Source organism: Periplaneta americana, chromosome 15 (assembly GCF_040183065.1).
Source record: "Periplaneta americana isolate PAMFEO1 chromosome 15, P.americana_PAMFEO1_priV1, whole genome shotgun sequence".
Classification (NCBI taxonomy): Eukaryota; Metazoa; Arthropoda; class Insecta; order Blattodea; family Blattidae; genus Periplaneta; species Periplaneta americana.
The window spans coordinates 69,753,688-69,773,996 of NC_091131.1; the positions used below are offsets into that span (position 1 = coordinate 69,753,688).

General features: G+C 35.3%; 1 protein-coding gene across 2 annotated transcripts in view; it reads left to right on the plus strand.

Annotated features, from left to right (window-relative positions):
* Positions 1-20,309, plus strand: part of spin (Protein spinster) — a 223,582-nt gene that overhangs the window by 173,312 nt on the left and 29,961 nt on the right. The gene's annotated exons all lie outside the window — the stretch shown is intronic.

Genomic DNA, 20,309 nt, shown 5'->3' on the forward strand with positions numbered 1-20,309 from the left:
GTTGGCATCCAACTGAGAAAGCGTAGTACACATTTCCATGGGGGTGAAAGGGAACTCTAATGGGACTCCACCGGACTCTTAAACTTACATGGCTGAATCGAAAGATGGCATCACATACCGGAGTCACGATATTCATAAAGAAAACGGACGTTCGGACTTCAGCAATCATTCCTAAGTAAAGGGATTGTAAGGTGTAGAACTAATAAGTCCATTTGAAGGTGCGGAGTTAACCTTCGGACCTCTCCTACGTACAAAAAAAATATACATATATATATATATATATATATATAATATTATATTATATTTCTCATGTGCCGTGAAGGAGCATGAGGGAGGGGTACGGAGGCACTGATACAGTCATGTTTTCTAGAATTTTATTAAAGTGAAGTGGTGTTGTCGGCACCATGCTTCGACCGCTTTTACCCCCAGGAAAGACTCGGTATTCCTTTTGACAGGAGGCTGAGTGGGCTCTGGACTCCGGGGCCGTTCTGGAAGTTTTGATAACGAGAATAATAATTGGTGGGTTCAGTGGGCTAAGCGCCATTTATTAAAAACGGAGAAAGCAAGGGTTAAAGTTAAGTGAATACCATAGTTTAATGAAGATTGAAATATAATTTACAGTAGTTTTAATGTGTATACTTTATATTACTTGCTATATGTTTCCATTGAATTATGGTAATAACTTCATTTTAACCCCTGTTTTCTACGGTTTTAGTAAATGGTGCTTGACCCACTATGGTTCTGAACCCTTCAATTACAACACACAATAGAAACAAGAATTCAACAATAATAACAACGGCCTCCTGGTATACGCACAGGTCCTAAACACGCGATATGATCACAGGTATTAAATCGTGTATAAATAAATAAACTTAAAAAATACTGAATAATTACGCCGCCACTCGGGTTTCAATCCGAGACCTTTCATTCCGTAGTCATCCCAGATGTTTTTTAATTTTAGATATTATATATGAAGATAAATATCCCCTTGTACGGATGTTAGGATTTAATAGTCTATTTAGGAACTGAAGGACGTTCCTAGACTCATTCATTATTGGTGTAAATCGACATACTCATCCATATCCAAGAGAGAATAGCTGCTAAAAACATTGCGCCAGAAAAGCTAGATTTTATTGTGTTTACATGCGCTAATTCCACCAACTACCGTGTATTTCATGATCGAAATTCCAGAATCTGTAATAATCTACACTAGACAACGTTATTTGTGATTTTTTGGTTATAGGCCTAATCTTTGTTTGTAATTTCACATATTGACAGTAATTCACACAATTCATTTTAATGCCATTCTTGTAATCACACTATTGATTCAGACATATAAGCAGGGGCAGGTATTTATGGAGATTAATTTTATCATTTGTGTTTTTTTAATATTGGTGTCGGCGGAGATTGTTGGAGATTGATTTGTACTCTTGGTGGAGATTAATGGAAATTTTGAAAAATACAGTTATTTTGGAATTGGAGTATTAACTCAGTATGAATATTACTTTCCAAATAACATTAAAGGTTCGTTGGATTCTGGTAAAGGTGCGGTATGGCCAATAGACAATATTTGTTGGATTGAGACTGTATTTAACACACATTCATTAAAAAAAAAAACTTGCAGCCCTCAAATTGACACTTTCAAATTATTAGTGAAATGTTGAATTGTCCGTCTTTTGAGTTCACTAATGTAATCAGAATACCTGGAATACCATGTAATGTAGCCTACTTGGATAGGCTACGGTATATAACAAATTCAAGTGCAAAAAAATCTGAAAAAAAACTCAGAATATGAAATTCGCTATTAGAACTCTCTTTCGCGATTTGTCGCGATTGTTTTATCCGCATATTAAGAAGAATCACTTAATTCGTAAAGATTAGTAAAATTCTTTTGTATATCCATTAGGCCTATGTCGTGATTTTCGCGATCTCCATAAATACCCGGTTCTTCATATAAACTTACACAATACAAAAATACAAAAAAGTCAGTGAGGACACTTCGAACACAGTAACAAATTAATTGCTGGAGAACTCGCAAATTTTTGTGTATTATTTAATATTGTTACGAAAATACTATAATATTTTTAAACTTCATGAGGCTCGATTAGATTTTATGGTCCATTTTCTTTTATCGTTTACTTAAAGTAATGCCCCTGACATGTAAATAAAGTAAAAAATGTTTTTTTTTAATCCTGATGGTACTTTTTAACGTTTTCTTCATTACAAAAATGAACTTCATATTCGTTATTTATATCCATTGTGTTATGGTTAGGAAGTTACTAAGTGTTAAACGTGGAATGTGTCACGTAAAACGTCTTTTACATTCTGAACTTTAAACCAATACACTCTGTGTATATATGTGTCTCTTTGTGTTGAATTATGATAAAAACCTGCCGAGATTGATAAAACTGGTAAGATATTATTTATCTGTATATAACTCAATAGCCATATTGATGCGATATGTACAGTAGTGACAAAAAAAACGGACCGACTCTTGTAGCTGATTTCAGAGCCTTGTTCACTCCAGAACACGATAGACCGGTAACTAAGACTTTCGTGGTTCGAATCCTGCCAGAGAAGGACACTTTTTTTTTTTTGTTCCTTATTCAAATTTATTCCCAATACTTTTTGATTGCTGGTAAAATTCATGTTTTGGAAATAAGTTAATTAAGTAGTAAAATATCGCTGCAATCGAAAAGTATTGGGAATAAATTTGGATAAGGAACAAAAACATGTTTCCTTCCCAGGCAGGATTCGAACCACGAAAGTCTTAGTTACCAATCTATCGTGTTCTGGAGTGAACAAGGTTCTGAAATCAGCTACAAGGGTCGGTCCGGTTTTTTTTTTGTCACTACTGTACATACTATGTCAGTTAAAAAGTATAGACTCGGTGATCACTAAAATAAAACAAAGTTCAGTTTCCGTGTGTGTGAAATTCAGTAAATAAGAATCTGTCTCTCTACCAAGTTGTTCTTACAGTTTTATTGACGAAATTTGTACCTACTATAATTATTTATATTTTTGTATTATATAACATTTCTGCTAACAAAAGAAGTGACCTCAAATTGTTTTAAATACTAATATACTGTACATGGTTATTATATTTGCAATGAACCTCCGAGTTCCTTAAAAGCCATAAGTAAGTAATGTACTACATGGTACTCCTAGTACCGAATTTAATTTATTTCGGTTCAGCCGTTTTGTAGAAGCTCTTCAATCTTAGCATTCTTACTACAGTTTTAATTTTTATTTCTCCGGAGAAAGTTATATCCCGTTACAATACCTTGGACGTTTGACCGGAGTTAATGAAATAAATCTGTTGTTTGTGGGAATAATATAGAGGTTAAGAATGTCCTATAGCCTACTGACAATAACAGTGCTCGATATCATGTAAAAATAGTAGTTATAGGTCTAGAAAAAACTGAAAATAAAATTTACTTATTCTTCTCCCTCTTTATTCTCCTTTCTTTACTCTTCCTACTCGTTTACCTATTGTATTTCTATTTCTAATTTTTCTCTTCGTGGTACTCCTATTTATACTACCCAACCTCTTTCTGGCCTGCATATTTCCGTTCCTGGTTCTTATCTTCTTCCTCTACCTTTTTGTTCCTTTATACAGAGGAAGGGCCCGAAGGCTAGCACCGCAGCGTGAGACTTATTGTGCTTTACCGCTCCTTTAACGTGGAATGGTTGTTTGAGTCCGAATGGCTGCTTTCTTGTAGGTAGATATCTTGACTGAGCTATATGAACCATATAGCCTCAAGGTCCGATGAATTCCATCCTTTCACCCCCCCCCTCGAGTGTTTAGGTTTACTAAGTCTCCTCAGTCACAATATTATATCCAGCTGCACCATTTTGAGTAGATACTATTTAAATAATCATGATAAATGTTGAAATGAAGTGTGACTATGGAGTGATGGAAGTAAACGTTAGGAGCCCGAGAAAACTCCCCAGGGATCTGGCTTTGTCCACCAGGATTTGAACCCGGGTCCTCAGTTACCACAAGCCTGTGCTCTTCGAACTGAACTAGCACGGAGTCTTCCTCGATCTTTACTGTTCTTCCTGTTTTTGCAACTATTTCTACTGTTCATCTGACTCCTATTTCAAATCTTCTCTTTTCTACTAATACAGCACTTCTCCATCTTCCTGCTACTCTTTCTATATCTCTTCCTCTTCGTTTATTCCTCTTTTATTTCGTTCCTTACTCTGTTTCTACTTCTCTTCCTCCTCTTACGTTTCTCTCGCTGTCTTTTCTTCCAACTTTTCTACTTTCAGCCTTCTCCTTAAACTTCTTTTTCCACTTCTTCTCTTCGTTTATTACTCCCATTTCTAATTATTCTTCTTCTATTATTTGTACTCCACTTACCTTCCAACTTTTATTTTTGGGTATTTGGATCGTGTCCTACATCTGAAGACATTCAACGTTTCGGAGCTTACCTGTCGGCTCCATCGTCAGGAAAGGTAGGGAAAGGGGAACGGTGCAACTTAGGTTAGATCTGTTACCAAGAACTGTTGTCTAGGATTGGACATGCATGTCAATTAAAACGTATAGATGCGCTAATCTTCTATAATTAAGCGAAGTTCTATTGTTCAGTTCTGGAGAATAGCTCTTGGTAACGGATCCAACAGATAGGTTTCTCCGTTCCCCTTTTCTAATGATGGAGCCGGCATATAGTTCCGAAACATTGGATATCTGTACAAGAGTCCAGTCCTGGAGAATAGCTCTTGGTAACGGATCCAATGGGTTTCTCCGTTCCCCTTTTCTAATGATGGAGCCGGCATATAGTTCCGAAACATTGAATATCTGTACAAGGGTCCAGTTCTGGAGAATAGCTTTTGGTAACGGATCCAACAGATAGGTTTCCCCGTTCCCCTTTCCCTGTATTTCCTGATGATGAAGTCGACATGTATTCCGAAATATTGTATGTCTGTACAAGGGTCCAGTTCTGGAGAATAGCTTATGGTAACGGATCCAACAGATAGGTTTCCTCGTTCCCCTTTCCCTGCCTTCTCTAATGATGGAGCCGACATGCAACTACGAAACATTGGATGTCTGTACAAGGGTCCAGTTCTGGAGAATAGCTCTTAGCAATGGATCTTCCGACCCGTATCTCTCGTGTTTCCTACTTCAATTCTTAGGCCTACTATGCCTTCTTGCTTTTACTAGTCAGTCTTGACATCAGTTCTGGAACGTAAAGAAGTTAGGATCCGCAGTTATTTTCCATTGGATAATATAGTCCTATTAAAATAGATGAAAAGAAATTGTATGTAGCCGGTAGTCGCAAAGCTAGGTAAGTTCAGAATAAATTGAAGTTAGAATGTACAGTATTTTACCTATTTTTTTTATCTGCGATCTTTGTAGTAAAAGTCTCATGTTACTGTTGTTACGTCACTGGATAACGAAAGGTCACTAAATATGTAAACAGAGAACTGTGTGATTTAATAAATAATTGTTCAATAAGTGAAAGTTTGCTCGAGGGACCTCAGTCAGCTTGCTTCTACCGACACCTTGTATGTTCCGACTTTCGAAGCAGACCATCGAGATAAGCTCCTATCACTCTACTTGCGGATAATGAAGAGTGGCGTGATGTTCTACGTCACAGAACGAGCTTATGTAAATACCTCCACTCACGAATGCGCACGGCTAATTTTTGTCCCGTAGAAGTGATGGTCACCTTGACTTCCTATGTTCTGCTTTTTTCATCAAGTGTTGAAGTCACCAGTAGCAATAGTTTCAGTACCGACATAAATTATTATCAGTAGCCTAATTTGTCAGTTCAGATTATGATGTGTGTTAATTGAATTATAGTATCAAATTTCAGCTCAATTTGACTTACTGGACGCAACTGTTAAAAGTTCACGCGTTCCATTCATCATGTGCGGATAGTTTCGCAGATTTTAAATTCTATTTCATGCCACGTTGTGATGCCATGAAGTTCCGTAATTCGTTCGCATATATAGGCTACGTATATCTTTAGTTTGTATGTTCGGATTCATTTCAGCACCGACAAATTTTCAGAAGAGTGTAGATTGGATGTATTTCCTCCATTGCTGGTGATTTTTAATTGTTTTATTAATATATGAAGGTGTGAGAATGGTACAGTCCTAAGCTACAAAAGCAAAATTTTACAGGAGAACGTATTGAAAGTTTAAAATCCAATGCTATTAGGTGCGTTGTCATCATTTCTTCAGCGCATATTTATTTTATTTGTTGAGTGAATTTTATAATATTTTACTAGTAGTTTTCCCATATGTGTAAGAAATGAACTCGCATAAAAAGCCGTTTTTAATAAAAGTGTGGCTTTGGACTATCTCATTCTCACCCCTTCGTAATTCTGTAGTGCTCGGGAAAAGTGACACAAGTCAAAAATGTTAATTTTACTGGAGAAGGAAAAAACTGTCTTCACATGGTTTATGTCGGTTTAATTTTCTTCTGTACGAATTATTCTAATGGGAGAAATACTTATGTCTCTTTTCTCAAGCGAGCAGATGTTCCGTAAGTTGTCAATAAATTAATAAAAAAATTTTGTGAAAACTAACTTATGCCACTTTTCTCAAGCATTGCAGAATTATATTGATACTAGTGGCTTGTGCAGCAAATGCTGCAGACTAAGTTCATTAGAAGTTTAAATACAGATTTTTCAGATTTATTTTCCAGACAGAATATCAGATATTTTGAAAGTTCTTTGCTTCCATAATAATGAAACATACTCCGCGAAATATATAACATTGAAAGAAAGGTAATAACTCAATGAAGTTTAACCTTGTCAAATGTATCTTTTTTTTAACTTCCCTCAGAATTGATTTTATGCTAAATGCTTTTCTTGGACATATCCATCTTCATTTCTTTGAGTTTCAATGCGGAAATGCAAATAGGCCTATCAATATCAAGACGATCAACGGTTTTTTCATGTGGGAGTGGAGTAGTAGCTCTTTCAGGTCATTGCAGATTGTTGGCAAGAATATGACATTTTGGAGTGTATTAGATACCAGTAAATGCTGTATATCATTTTGGCCACGTTAAAACGCTAGCATAATAATATTCAATCAATGACGTATTTATTGGCCGTAATCTCGTAATGAGTACTCGCTGAAGATCAGAGTTGTAAGTTAGGCCTATGTATATATTTTCCCACATACCGTATTTTCAACATTACAGGCTGTTGCGGGGAATCCATTGTTGAGATGCTGAAAATGAGGCGGATGCTATAGCAGAGTTGTAGAATCGTATAATATAAACCGTAAATAAAGTCATTAATCGAAAATCATTAACTGTTTCAGCTTTTTATTCGTTTTTAGTTGTGGGAAATAAACTAACTCGTCATGTCAGCAAGAAATGAAATGTTCTGCTGTTTTTCGTAGGCCTACAGTAAAATGATGTAATTACTTGGTAGCGTTCACGAATCTGACCGATTAAATCAAAGGAATATAAATTTGATACAGTTTAAAGACGCAGAATAAGAAGCATGACTCAATTAATTAATAATGCCTCTACATAGGATAATTAGCGAATCACACATACATATCTACAACGCACTGCCATTAATATCTGAAAAAGACTCACACCACTTGATTTATAACTATAAAAGTATTTCATTTCTAATAATATGTATGTCTTACGTAAGATTTGTAGCCTTTAGTAACATATGTATGTATAGCCTTTACTCAGAAAATTATAGAAATGAAGATCTAATGTAAGAATTTCTCTAAGTTTACTTACATAACCTCAAAAGGTTTCATTTTCATATCATCAATAATAGCATCAATGTGTATCAGTGACAGAATACACCATACAAATAATTGTAACATTTCATTTGTAATGGAAATATTTCAACAAACCTTCTTTGAGTTTTTGTAGTTTTTAATAACTTACACACATTACATAGCTGTACTAAGAAAATTACACCACATAAATTCAGATCTGTAAATTTTATTTATGATAATATAACATCGTAAGAAGTTTTGAAGTTGTTAGCACATTTGTTAGTAACCAATATAGAAACAAATGAAGATCGACCTATTGGCATTATGTCAGAGAATCTGTTGGCATATCTGGAGTCATGGCCTCCATGATATTGTTTTAGTATCTGTCTTATTCTGAAAAGCTATTACTCGTAGTTCTCAAAACTGATGACAGATGGATTTTGGAAAACAGGAAAATGATGTAGGAAAATTGACATTTCACTGAAAACTACTATTTTTTCTGAAGAACTTTGGGTTCAAGGTTCAAAATGAGGGGTCATTTATTAAAATCCGTTCAGCCGTTTTCCCGTAATTTCCATTACCAGTTCAAATTATATATATAGTTATGTTTCCGCAATGATCCTGCATTGTGCTAACCATACGGTCAGGGACGTCCCCCATGTGAGAGAGTAGTGTAGGTTAAATGAAAAAAAACAGAACATCGATGGTGTTGTAGAGCCACTCTAAGAACAAGAAGGTGGAGACAGTGTCTCAGGATTGTGCCATCCTCGACGCTCAGATTCATTGAAACATCTACGTGGACATCGGACTTACACGTACGTCATAATTCTGGAACTGCGATCCATGGTCATTTTCGTTCTTAGAATGAAATATTAAACTTTCGCAGAAGTCGATTTCTCAAGATTCAACCTTTAACAGAAACTCATTAGAAATAAAATATAATAGTGGGAGGCGCATATCCTTACTGTAGACACAACTTTCTTTGAACAATTTTTACGGTTTGGGCGAAGTGGCGAAAGGACTAGCGAATTAACAAAGGCTGCCATGTGTATTTGGAAGACCCAGTTTGATGTGAATTTCCAGCAAATGGAATATGGATTGACGACTACTACATTCATATAGCATAATATGCATTATTTTAACATTAAACCAATTAATATTAAAGTGCTGCATGTATTCTTGCCGTACGAATGTTCTTCCAGCACAGTTATTACATTGGCCACCTTTTTAAGTCATGAGGAAATTCATCGGAATTCATCGAAACCATTGTTAAAGTCGTTGGTGAAATGCATCGAACCTGCACTCGGATATAGGTTCGATTGCCGTTTGGGCTAATTTCCTTGTTTGGTTTTTCTTCCGAAGTTTTCCTCAATTAGGCAAATGTCGGGTGATGACATGGCGTATTTTCAGTCTCATCACGCCAGTACTATATCTATAATCAATCCCATCGACGTTAAATAGCCTTGTAGATGATATAGCGTCTTTAAATGCATTGATGCTCATCAGATTCTAAGACTGATTGTTCTAAAGACTTGTTTTTAGCAGGCGACCATAACGCGTTGTGTTTCACATGAAATGTTATTGACAATGTTTCTGTGAAAATGTTAATTTAGAAAGCTTAAAAAGTATACGAGTCAGTGGCGATTTCTCTTAAGGAGCACAGGAGCAGTGGACCACCTCTTCAGATAACACATGTTTTTAAAGTTATATCAATGAGCTGCAATAGACTATGTGAGCGACATAATTCTTTATTATAATACTATGTAAAAATACTGTAACACTGCACGTGTACTGGTCTTGTTGACGCCTGGGACTTACGTTTACCGCTCGACACTTGCGGCACACTGTTCCATTCGAGCATGCGCAGTAGTACTGTTTCACTGGCAGGCTTTGGAGCTTGGTACGGAGCCAGTACAGTATGCGTAGGAGGGGTTAGGAGCACTTTCAGATGTGTTCTCAAGCTGTCTGCAGTAGCTGTTGGCCCGTTCTATCATAAATATTGCAATGAATAGTGTGCAAAATCTTTTAAATATGTAATTTTCTGTAAGAACTTTACACGAAAAGATAAAAATAAAGAAGATGGGTAGACGTACACAGGAATTAAAATTATAAGTGACGAAGAATAGTAATAGAGAAGTGACAAGAAAATTCAACATTCGGACTTACGAAAAATACAATAAGTTATGTGGCTGCAATATAAAAGACGCTGTACTTTGTTTTCCTTGCCTATTGTTCGGCGGCGAACGTTCATTGAAAAAAACAAGTAGGCTACGTGTTATGAATTTTATTTATTTTTCTGTTTGAATTTAGAACTGTGCGTAGTAACTAAATAATTTTGATTATCGTTCTGTAGGTATGATTGATTTGAAGCACATGAATGAAAGAAATAAAAGCACGATTCTTCAGCTGCACACTCAACAATAATGTTAAATTAGCAATTTTGGGTCAAACAAACATACAGACACAATTGGATTCAATGAGACTGTCGAACTTCACAATGATAAAGTTACCAAGAACAGATAAGTGCGTGCGGTTTTGTGGAGCTTCTGAGTTGGCTTTAAGAAGTCACGAAGACGGAAGCTCATCTTTAAACGCTAGTATTTTTCTTGGCCTCGTCAATTTTAGTTCTGAATTAGACGCACTCTTAAGGAACATTTGGAAAGAGGAACAGTGTTTAAAAGCATATCAAACACTATACAGCACGAAATCCTTGAAGCCATTTTGGATGTATGTCATGATGAGATTTCAAAGAAATAAAGAATGCTGCTGACTTTTAGCAGTTAAGGCTGATGAGACGACACGTATCGAATGCTTGTGAACATGTGAACTGTGTTAAAAAACGTAATATAGCGAAAACAATATTATTTATGGTATGCTGCATAGAAATTGAACACTTTACTTTGCTATTACTGGACCTACATAGGAAACTGATTAACTGCAATTTTTTGACTAACAAAATTATGTAAATCTATACCTATATAACATATATTAATAGTTATGTCGTAGTTAGTACCAATAATAATAATAATAATAATAGGCCTAATAATAATAATAAGAATAATAATAATAATAATAATAATAGGGTGTAATAATAATATGATAATCATAATAAATATTTGTGCACCACCAGGATTATTTATCACCACACGCCACTGATACGAGTACATTAACCCTTCGGAAATCGTGCTCCTTGTAACGTAAGTAGTCGCGCGGGGTGTTGACAATACCCCGGCATTTTATTAACGCCATTGTTTTTACAGTTGTTATTTAGGAATTTATTTAATGTAATCAGTTAATTTGTATTATTTTTAACAAATTGGCATATATATATACTAACATTAATTGTTATAAAAACAGTGTAATGTATATTTATTTAAGAGTCTATAATCGAGATTTTCACGATATAACAAAATAAGAGTAGGCTACTATTTCAGGCTGCGGAGTTTTATTTTAATTTAATAATAAATATAATAATCAAATTTTAAATAAAATTATCGTAATGCATGTATAAGTCGCTATCAATTGATTGCCTCTGGTCGCAATCTCTAGTGGCTCAAGCGCTAACACACTGTTCTTCCATTCAGGTGGCCCGGGTTCGATTCCAAGCCTGGAATTTGCGGTGAACAAGGCCGTTGCAAAGTATTTTTCTCGGAGTACTCCCGTTTCCCTCTATATTCCACTAACACATTCCACTTCCCCCCTTCTTTCATCTGCATTATTTTTTATTGGGTTATTTTACGACGCTGTATCAACATCTCAGGTTATTTAGCGTCTGAATGAAATGAAGGTGATAATGCCGGTGAAATGAGTCCAGGGTCCAGCACCGAAAGTTACCCAGCATTTGCTCGTATTGGGTTGAGGGAAAACCCCGGAAAAAACCTCAACCAGGTAACTTGCCCCGGCTGGGATTCGAACCCCGGCCACCTGGTTTCGCGGCCAGACGCGCTGACCGTTACTCCACAGGTGTGGACTCTTTATCATCTGCAGTAGTTAAAACAGGTTGGAGTGGTTTTGGAGGTAGTACGGATCTTTGTGCTGATATAGGCCTAGAAAGGGCTTGGGGCTCGATTTCTGAAGCTTACCAGGTGCTTGCTTGAGGATGGTCTTGGCTGTCAAGGCTGAATTAGGATGGCCCACCTATCAGCATCGAATTCACGAATGCCACTCAGGCCACCTGTCGGACTTGAACAATTATCGCATATTTAGGGCACACTATGGACCAATGTAAGTAAGTCCAGGGGCAAAGATCCGCCTCGGCTCCAGTCCTCGAAAAGCCAAGCCTATGGTCGGTATACAATTATAGTAAATAATGTGTTATGTCAGGGTGGATGGGATTTATTTTATTAACTTCGGTAACTGATATTATGTTGACCAGATTCTTTTGTTTCTATTTAAATTTAGTCATTTCATTTTAAATATATATTTTTTTTTTCCGAAACTCTTTACAGTCTGCCACATGTTCATAGAGTTCTCGGTTTACAGGTTGACCCAGTACTAATGAATGACAAGTCACATATTAATGTTAGCTATACATATCTCTCTCTTAGTCATTCCATAAAGTCGTTTCTAAACTAAAGAGTCATCGTTAACTCAACGAAACAATCTGTCACACTATGAGCATCGATTGGAAAGTTCGACAGATTGTGTGATGAATTAAATAAGCAGACCCATTACATCTGTGAAAATATAACTAGGGAACGGATTTCTAATTCCTTGCTTATTTGTTTGTTACGTACCAGAAGTATGTTATTAAAATATCTCTACGTTTCATGTAGGCCTATACAGGATCTCTCTATTAAAATTCTTTAAGACCTAAAACGCCCAATGACTTATAAATGCCTAGAAACTATGTTTGTGCCTGAAAAGCGCCTATCTTTTTAGCCTTTTGCGTATATTTGTAATAAAAAATCCAGGTACAGAAATGCCATCTTTCACCCATTTTAATAAAATGGACAGTGAATTTATGGATACCCAATATTAACACAAACAGAAAAATGTTATTAAATCACTTTGACATTGTATATTGAAACAAGCACATCATCATTACATCACAAAAAACGCGTACTTCAAAAACGAGAGCTACGTTTACTGAACAGTGGGCAGATGTTTGTGAAACAGAAATTCTGTTGGTCACAATGCTACATCATGCGTTATTTCCCCTGGCCCTCCTACATACACTGACTTCTCGTAATGCGAGTGCGGTACTTTCGAAGGTACAGATTTTTTTTGACATCCTGAGAAATATTTAATCGTCCAAGAACTACAGTATGCAACTGCATCCTGTTAAACCGGCATTACGTTAAAGGGGATTCAAGTAACTTGTAGGAAGCTTCTCACCCACATCATTGAAATTCCTCGATTTATGTGACGTTAGTCTTAAGAATCAATGAATCTCATTTCCTGCTGTTTCCAAGTTAAAACGAATGTTCTTCCTTCCATTATCTCTTAACTCTTCACTTCTTATCCTTTTCCTATCCGTTAATGACAAATGGAAACGAAAATACTATAGCCCTATATGAATAAAATATAGGGTTATGCAAATCTAGCGTTCAGGTAAAGCTCCCCATGAAGCAAACGTGAATAACTTAAAGGGAAAAATTGTTCCGGGGCCGGGTATTGATTCCGGGATCTTTGGCTGAACGCACCAACGCTCTACCGACTGAGCTACCCAGGAACTTCACCCGGCACCGTCTCAATTAAATTATAATATAGGGTTATTCAAAAGTCGCGAAAATTTTGAGAATTTCGTTCATTTCTCTACTATTAGGCGTACTTTCCACTTCAGTAGCCTATTAATAATTTCAATAGCATTCACCCAAAATAGTGCGGCATACAGATAGCATTAGTCTAAGGAGGCGTCTACGCTTTTGGCGGGAAAAGGTTCAGGGCACTGAAGTGAGACTCCATCAGAATCGTAAAGACTTGCAAGTAGAAAAGATAGATTGTACTTACATCTGAGTCACAATATCTATGTTGTTCGGACCTCAAAAATTAAATTATTCTTATTATAGGAACGGTAAGCACAATAAACCTGCAAACCTCCGTGTCCCTCCTTCGTATGAAAAAAAAAAAACACACACACACACACACATTGAATTTATTAATGTCATCAAACGTCATTTAAGTACTCGTATATCGGAAATTAAAGGCTTAAGCATATGCATGAGATTCATATGCTGACTCATGTTATGATTCATGAGCATTTATTTTACTATATCTTTGGTACATGTTTTTGGTTTAATATTTTCAAAGTATCGATATCTGAAGTATTTAAGTTTTTAATTTTACAAATTTATTTTTATCTATACTCCAAAACTATACAAAATACCTCACTATAATAATTCTTATTAAAGCTTTCCAGAGCTTCATAGCTACTATCACTTTCAAGTTTTGGTAAAATTATGTAATTATAATTATTATATATGTTACGGTATATATGAGGAGCCTGATATGCAAGACGGACATACGCCATTTATATCGAAATTTAGTTAAGGATCGGTTCTTATACGTAGTATTTTTCGCGTTCTTTCCAAATCTATGTTCCGTTTATTTCAGAAAAGGTAATTTACATGCTTTTGTGAACGTTGAAGTACCGGTATGTTGCTATGTACTTTCATAATCGGACACCTCCATACATAGTTTGTGTCAAATGCGAACATGACCATTTCAGCCAATCAGATTGCTGGAAATGGCTTAAAACTGTCATGGCGACCAGTTAATGTTTATATTTTGACGAGTTTGTATATTTTAGTGATTATATTCCCTTTTATTTCGAAATGTTATTGAAATATAAGAATTTTGGAGCACCTTGAGTTCAACATGGAGCTTAATACTTGGGGGGGGGGGGCTACTCCTGAACTGACTAGAAAACGTAAATTTAATTCTGAACAATGGAAACTTGCTAAAGAAAGCGATTGAAAATTAATCATTCACCGATTAAAATAGGTGTCAAAGTAAAGCCACAGAAACTTGCGATTTTCAGAAGTTACTAAATAAACACTTCGGAAGTGAGGGAAGGAAAACCCCTTTCTTTTTTAGTAATATAGTACTGTAACACAGAGATCTAATAAAAATGTAAACACTCATAATGTATGTGCTTCTTTGAAGACCGTTTAAATGAATTGCGGTAAAATAAGAACTAAAAAGTGAAAGTGATATTATTTTAAGAATAGAATAGAAATAACGTTCTAAATTTAATTTTTCTAAGTTTTCCAGTTAAATATTAGTTTTAGAATAAAATCGTAACTTCCATAGAATTTCTCTCATCATTATCCTGATTCCGGGTTGTGTTAAAAAAAATGGACACTTGCATCTTTGCTGTTTCAAAAACGGACAAAAGGTAATCTTAGTTTCAAAAGTGGATAATGTAATTTTCAAGTATGATTTAAAGTGCTATAAACCAATATTTTAAAGTGGAGACCAGAATTATTTTGTTAATAAAGTTACCAATATGACACACACAAATTTTCACACCTTATACTAGAAGGTATTATAATAAAACAAATTATGGCTCTACTGACAAATAATAGAAATGACTTGTCCGTCTTTGAAACGAGACTGCTCATATATTATATTATTAACATATTACCTAAAAAAAATATATAAAACTTAATACTCATCGAAATATACTTATTCTACAAGAAGATATGCTATTTTTCTCCCACTAATTGAACCAAACTGTAATATTATTATTATTATTATTATTATTATTATTATTATTATTATTATTATTATTATTATTATTATTATCCAAATATCCTATTTTACCTTTGGTATATTAGGGTTGTAGTTTGTTACATGTATTATGTAGTGATAATACACAATTTTAAAGAATTAATAGTAGGTCTGAGTCATAGTTACAATATAAATACACTAATTAAGAGACAGTAAACAATACTAAATACGTTATGCAATAATTACTTTCAGTTAAAACAAAATGAAATAAAATTAGAAATTATAATCGAAGGTGTAGAAAAATTGCAAGATTATTACATTAGTTTGTGATTTCATATTTTTATTTTATTGGATTATTTTACGACGCTGTATCAACATCTAGGTTATTTAGCGTCTGAATGTAATGAAGGTGATAATGCCGGTGAAATGAGTCCGGGGTCCAGCACCGAAAGTTACCCAGCATTTGCTGGTATTGGGTTGAGGGAAAACCCCGGAAAAAACCTCAACCTGGTAACCTGCCCCGACCGGGATTCGAACCTGGGCCACCTGGTTTCGCGGCCAGACGCGCTGACCGTTACTCCGCAGGTGTGGACGTGATTTTATACATAATTCTAAGCAATAGTAATGAGATAATGCACAGAATTTGCTTAGTTACAAATAAAACACCTATTATATAGTTGGTTTGCGATAGTAAAAAAAAAAATAAAAACAAAATTACTTATGGTTACAAACTATATACCTGTCATCAAATACTGAACAATAGTAAAATCTATAATATAAACATAGTTATTGTTGTTATTGCTATTATTATGTTCCAAAAGAGAGACACCTTGTTTTAGATAGTGCGTTAGGATTTTATATCATCATTAATTTACATACAATTAATAGCTACAGTCTTGCGTGGATGTGGTGTATAAACTCTGTGAATTGTTTGTAACAACATTTTTTCCTAAGAAAATAGTAAAGGGGTGTGCAGTTATTTAAATTGCAGTCCGAGATATGATATCTTAAAAAGTGTCTTTTCCTTTCGAACACTGGACAGTGAAAAATCAAATGTTCAACAGTCTGTTCTCTTTGCATATGCACAGAGATTCTTCTGCACTTTTAATCCTAAATCTTTCAAAGTAGGAACCGAATTTTCCATGGCCGGTCATAAATTGAGTGAAAAAGAAGTCGGTTGAGAACTGACTGCAACATAGTCTGTCTTGTACATTGAGAAAGAATAATTTCTTGGTCACACTAGAGTTCCAGTATGTATTCCACTTGAGTGTAGTTGTGTGCTTGATCTTCTGCTTAATGTATGAAATAGGACAGGTGGAATATTTATATTCTGAGTTGGTTGAGGCTGCTTGCTTCGCTAATGTATCCGCTCTTTCGTTTCCTTCAGTACCTGTGTGGCCGCGCACCCACATTAAGCAAATACGACCTTCAAATTTAAGTAGTAAGGATCTAATTTCGACGGCTATGGAATGCAAGTTGTATTTATCGTCAATGGTTTGTAAGGCAGATTGAGAGTAGCTGTGAATACATGAGTCAATCCCGTTGGTAATGCTCCATTTCACTGCTTGCAAGATACCAAACTGTAATACCGAATCTGGTCTGAGGTATTGCTCTAATTTCGGGCCAGGACTATACAATTCTCACCTAGTACATATTAATGAATAATTTTGTATTTAAGAAGGAAGTGTACAAATTATTTTGGCAAACTTTTATTTAACAGCAAAATTGACTCTTAAGAATATTTCCAGCATTTTTATGTTAATATTAATCGTATTTCATTTTATATAGTAATGTGCTTGTTATATATAGGATAAACCATACCTAAGTAATGTCATTAATTTCAGGAGGTTATTACTTGAGGTATTTCAAACAAAATTATTTAATACAATTTAGCTCGTTTTTGCTTTCTTTTCAAGATAAAAATTGTTTTACACGAAACATTTTATAGCGTGTTTAGGGAAAGCTATTGATTTAATTCCCAATATGCTCAGTCAATTTAAGAGATAATAAGTTGCTGAAATAATTTTAGTTTTGTCCTTTAAATGTACAGAAATTTCACCCGAACAAATGTAACTTTTCGTTCTGTAAAGGAATTTTAAAATGTTACATTTCTTCGGATCAATTTTTTGCACATTTAAAGGACAAAACTAAAATTCTTTCAATCACTTGTTATCATAACACACTGCTCTCTTAAACTGATTGAACATATTGGAAATTAAATCAATAGCTTTCCCTAAACCTGCTATGAAATGTTTTGTGTAAAACAATTTTTATCTCGAAAAGAAAGCAATAACGAGCAAAATTGTATTAAACTTTCTTGTTTGAAATACCTCATGGAATAACCCCCTGAAATTACCGACATTAGTTACGGTTCACCCTGAATAATTTTACTTCAGCGTTTCCAAGAAAATTCCCAAACTCAAGCTTCGGCTTTTTCGGGAATGAGCTAATTACAAATTAAAGTCCACCGCTGTGGAGTAACAGTTAACATGTCTGACCGTGAAACGAGCGGGCAGTGGTTCAAGTCCTGGTTGGGACAAGTTACCTGGTTGAGGTTTTTCCTGGATTTTCCCTCAACTCATTAAGAGCAAATGCTGGGTAACTTCCGGCGCTGGACCCTGGACTCATTTCGCTGGCATTACTACTTTTATCTCATTCGGACGCTAGATAACAATAGCTGTTGATAAAGCGACGTAAAATAGCCAGTTAAAAAAAATAAATGAATTATATAGGTCTAATTTTATATTTTAATAATAATAATAATAATAATAATAATAATAATAATAATAATAATAATAATAATAATGGTTTATTTTAACTGGCCGAGTTAAGGCCATTCGGCCTTCTCTTCCACTCAACCAGTATGATAGAAAATTACTACATTGCTATGAATATAACATAATACAATACAGATTTTGTGTAAGAGAGCTCAATAAATTTGTATTACATGACTCAGGCTCAGTTAAATTTATGGAAGTTTGCGCATTGCTATTTTAATACCCGTGCCCCCAAATATTGTCAGGTGGATAAATTGATTTTGTTCAAATTGACGAACTTGGAGTACTAGAACGTGTTCAGTACAAGTCACAATACCCGATGCGTCTTTTAACCTACATAAGAGCTAAGTCTCGTACTTAATGTTCCCTTGTCAAGAGCCTTGTGATATCTCGCATCTCGGAAATTCGCACGTGGGATTGAGAGTAATTAAGACCATTCCTTGACCTGCTCTTGTGACATAAATAGATTCCAAACAAAATATTGCGGGATTTAGCTTTCATCTTAAATTTCTGTTTTCTATGTCCTGTTCAGATGTGATATTCGCACGTTTCAATTTCGTTGTGATCTTGGTATCGACCAAAATCCCAGAAACAGTACAAAACATATTTTTGTTTGTAAATTTATGCCTTACATTTATACAAAATTCTCATCATACACCTCGATATGGATGCAACAAAATGCTACCTACTGCCCTACGGTCAACGGCGAACATCTGACAATAATAGGGCGAAACGTCTAGCATCTATCAGTACGCGAAATCATGTAATCATGGCACTTTGACTCACCATGTACTCGCTTGCTGTCTCCTGCATATCTTCCAGCAGATAATTCGAATCGCCAGTGTTTATTTTACTTATAACTAGGACTCGGAAGTTGATGAAATATCTTTTTCTGAGACATCACAGACAATGCAGAATACAGTACAAACTCGTTTCAATTCAACACGAACTAATATAGTGTACTTTTACTTTGCATTTTTCGGTCTTTTATTGTCTATTGGTCATTTCTTAGGAAATTTTTCTACTTTTTGTTGCATTTTTGCCCTTTTCTGCTTATGAACGGACATTTTTTTTTTACGGCGTAGCCTATATTCGAGAACGCTTACGCAATTCGATTTCGTCTTACAAGAATTTTCCTTTGCATCTGCCTTGACTCCTGTTCACTTGTGTTACATACGCGTACTTCCCTCCATTCAACGCAACAGACCAAATACTGCAGCCGCAGTGGCCGCAGTCAACGTATTGTACCACAGAAGTGAAGATGTAAAAATACCGAAAGAAAAACAAAGCAGAGAAAGTTTTTTGCGACAGTTAGTGACTAAGTTTAGTGAGAATGTATTTTCCACATATGGAATTATATTAATGTTATGTTTTATTTAACGCAACTGCAGAGGTTATATCAGCGTCGCCGGATGTGCCGGAATTTTGTCCCGCAGGAGTTCTTTTACATGCCAGTAAATCTACTGACATGAGCCTGTCGCATTTAAGCACACTTAAATGCCCTCGATCTGGTCCGGGATCGAACCCGCAACCTTGGGCATAGAAGGCCAGCACTATACCAACTCGCCAACCAGGTCGACTGGAATTATATTATTTTTTTTCTTTGTATTTTAATTTTAACGTCGTATTTTCAGAAATTTAAGGTCATTTTATAGGTAATTTTTCTGTGATTTGTCGTCAACTTTCGAGCCCTACTTATAACCTCCGACTTGTCACTATGAAAACCTCCAACGTTCTCCATGTCTTGGCTGGCAGCGGCCATTTTCATACTCAGGCGTTTCCTGAACAAATGCGCATGCACGAAGGACTTCTGTTTCCTGGACAAATGTGAAGGTGCAAAATACTTCTGTTCCCTGCACAAATGCGGGAAAGACTTAACGTGTTTCGATGGAAATCGAGCTATGGGCTTAACTTTGTTTTACATGAAATAGTCATATTTCTGCCATTATATTTACGTCATGGAGATGAGTTTCGAAGGGAAAACATACAGCAGATCTCTGACGATTGCAAAGAATACTGGGAATACAGCAAAAAGACTTTATTATTATTATTATTATTATTATTATTATTATTATTATTATTATTATTATTATTGACTTAACTCGTTTTGGGAGAAAGCTCTTCAATTTATTGTACCAATTTTTACCAATCTTG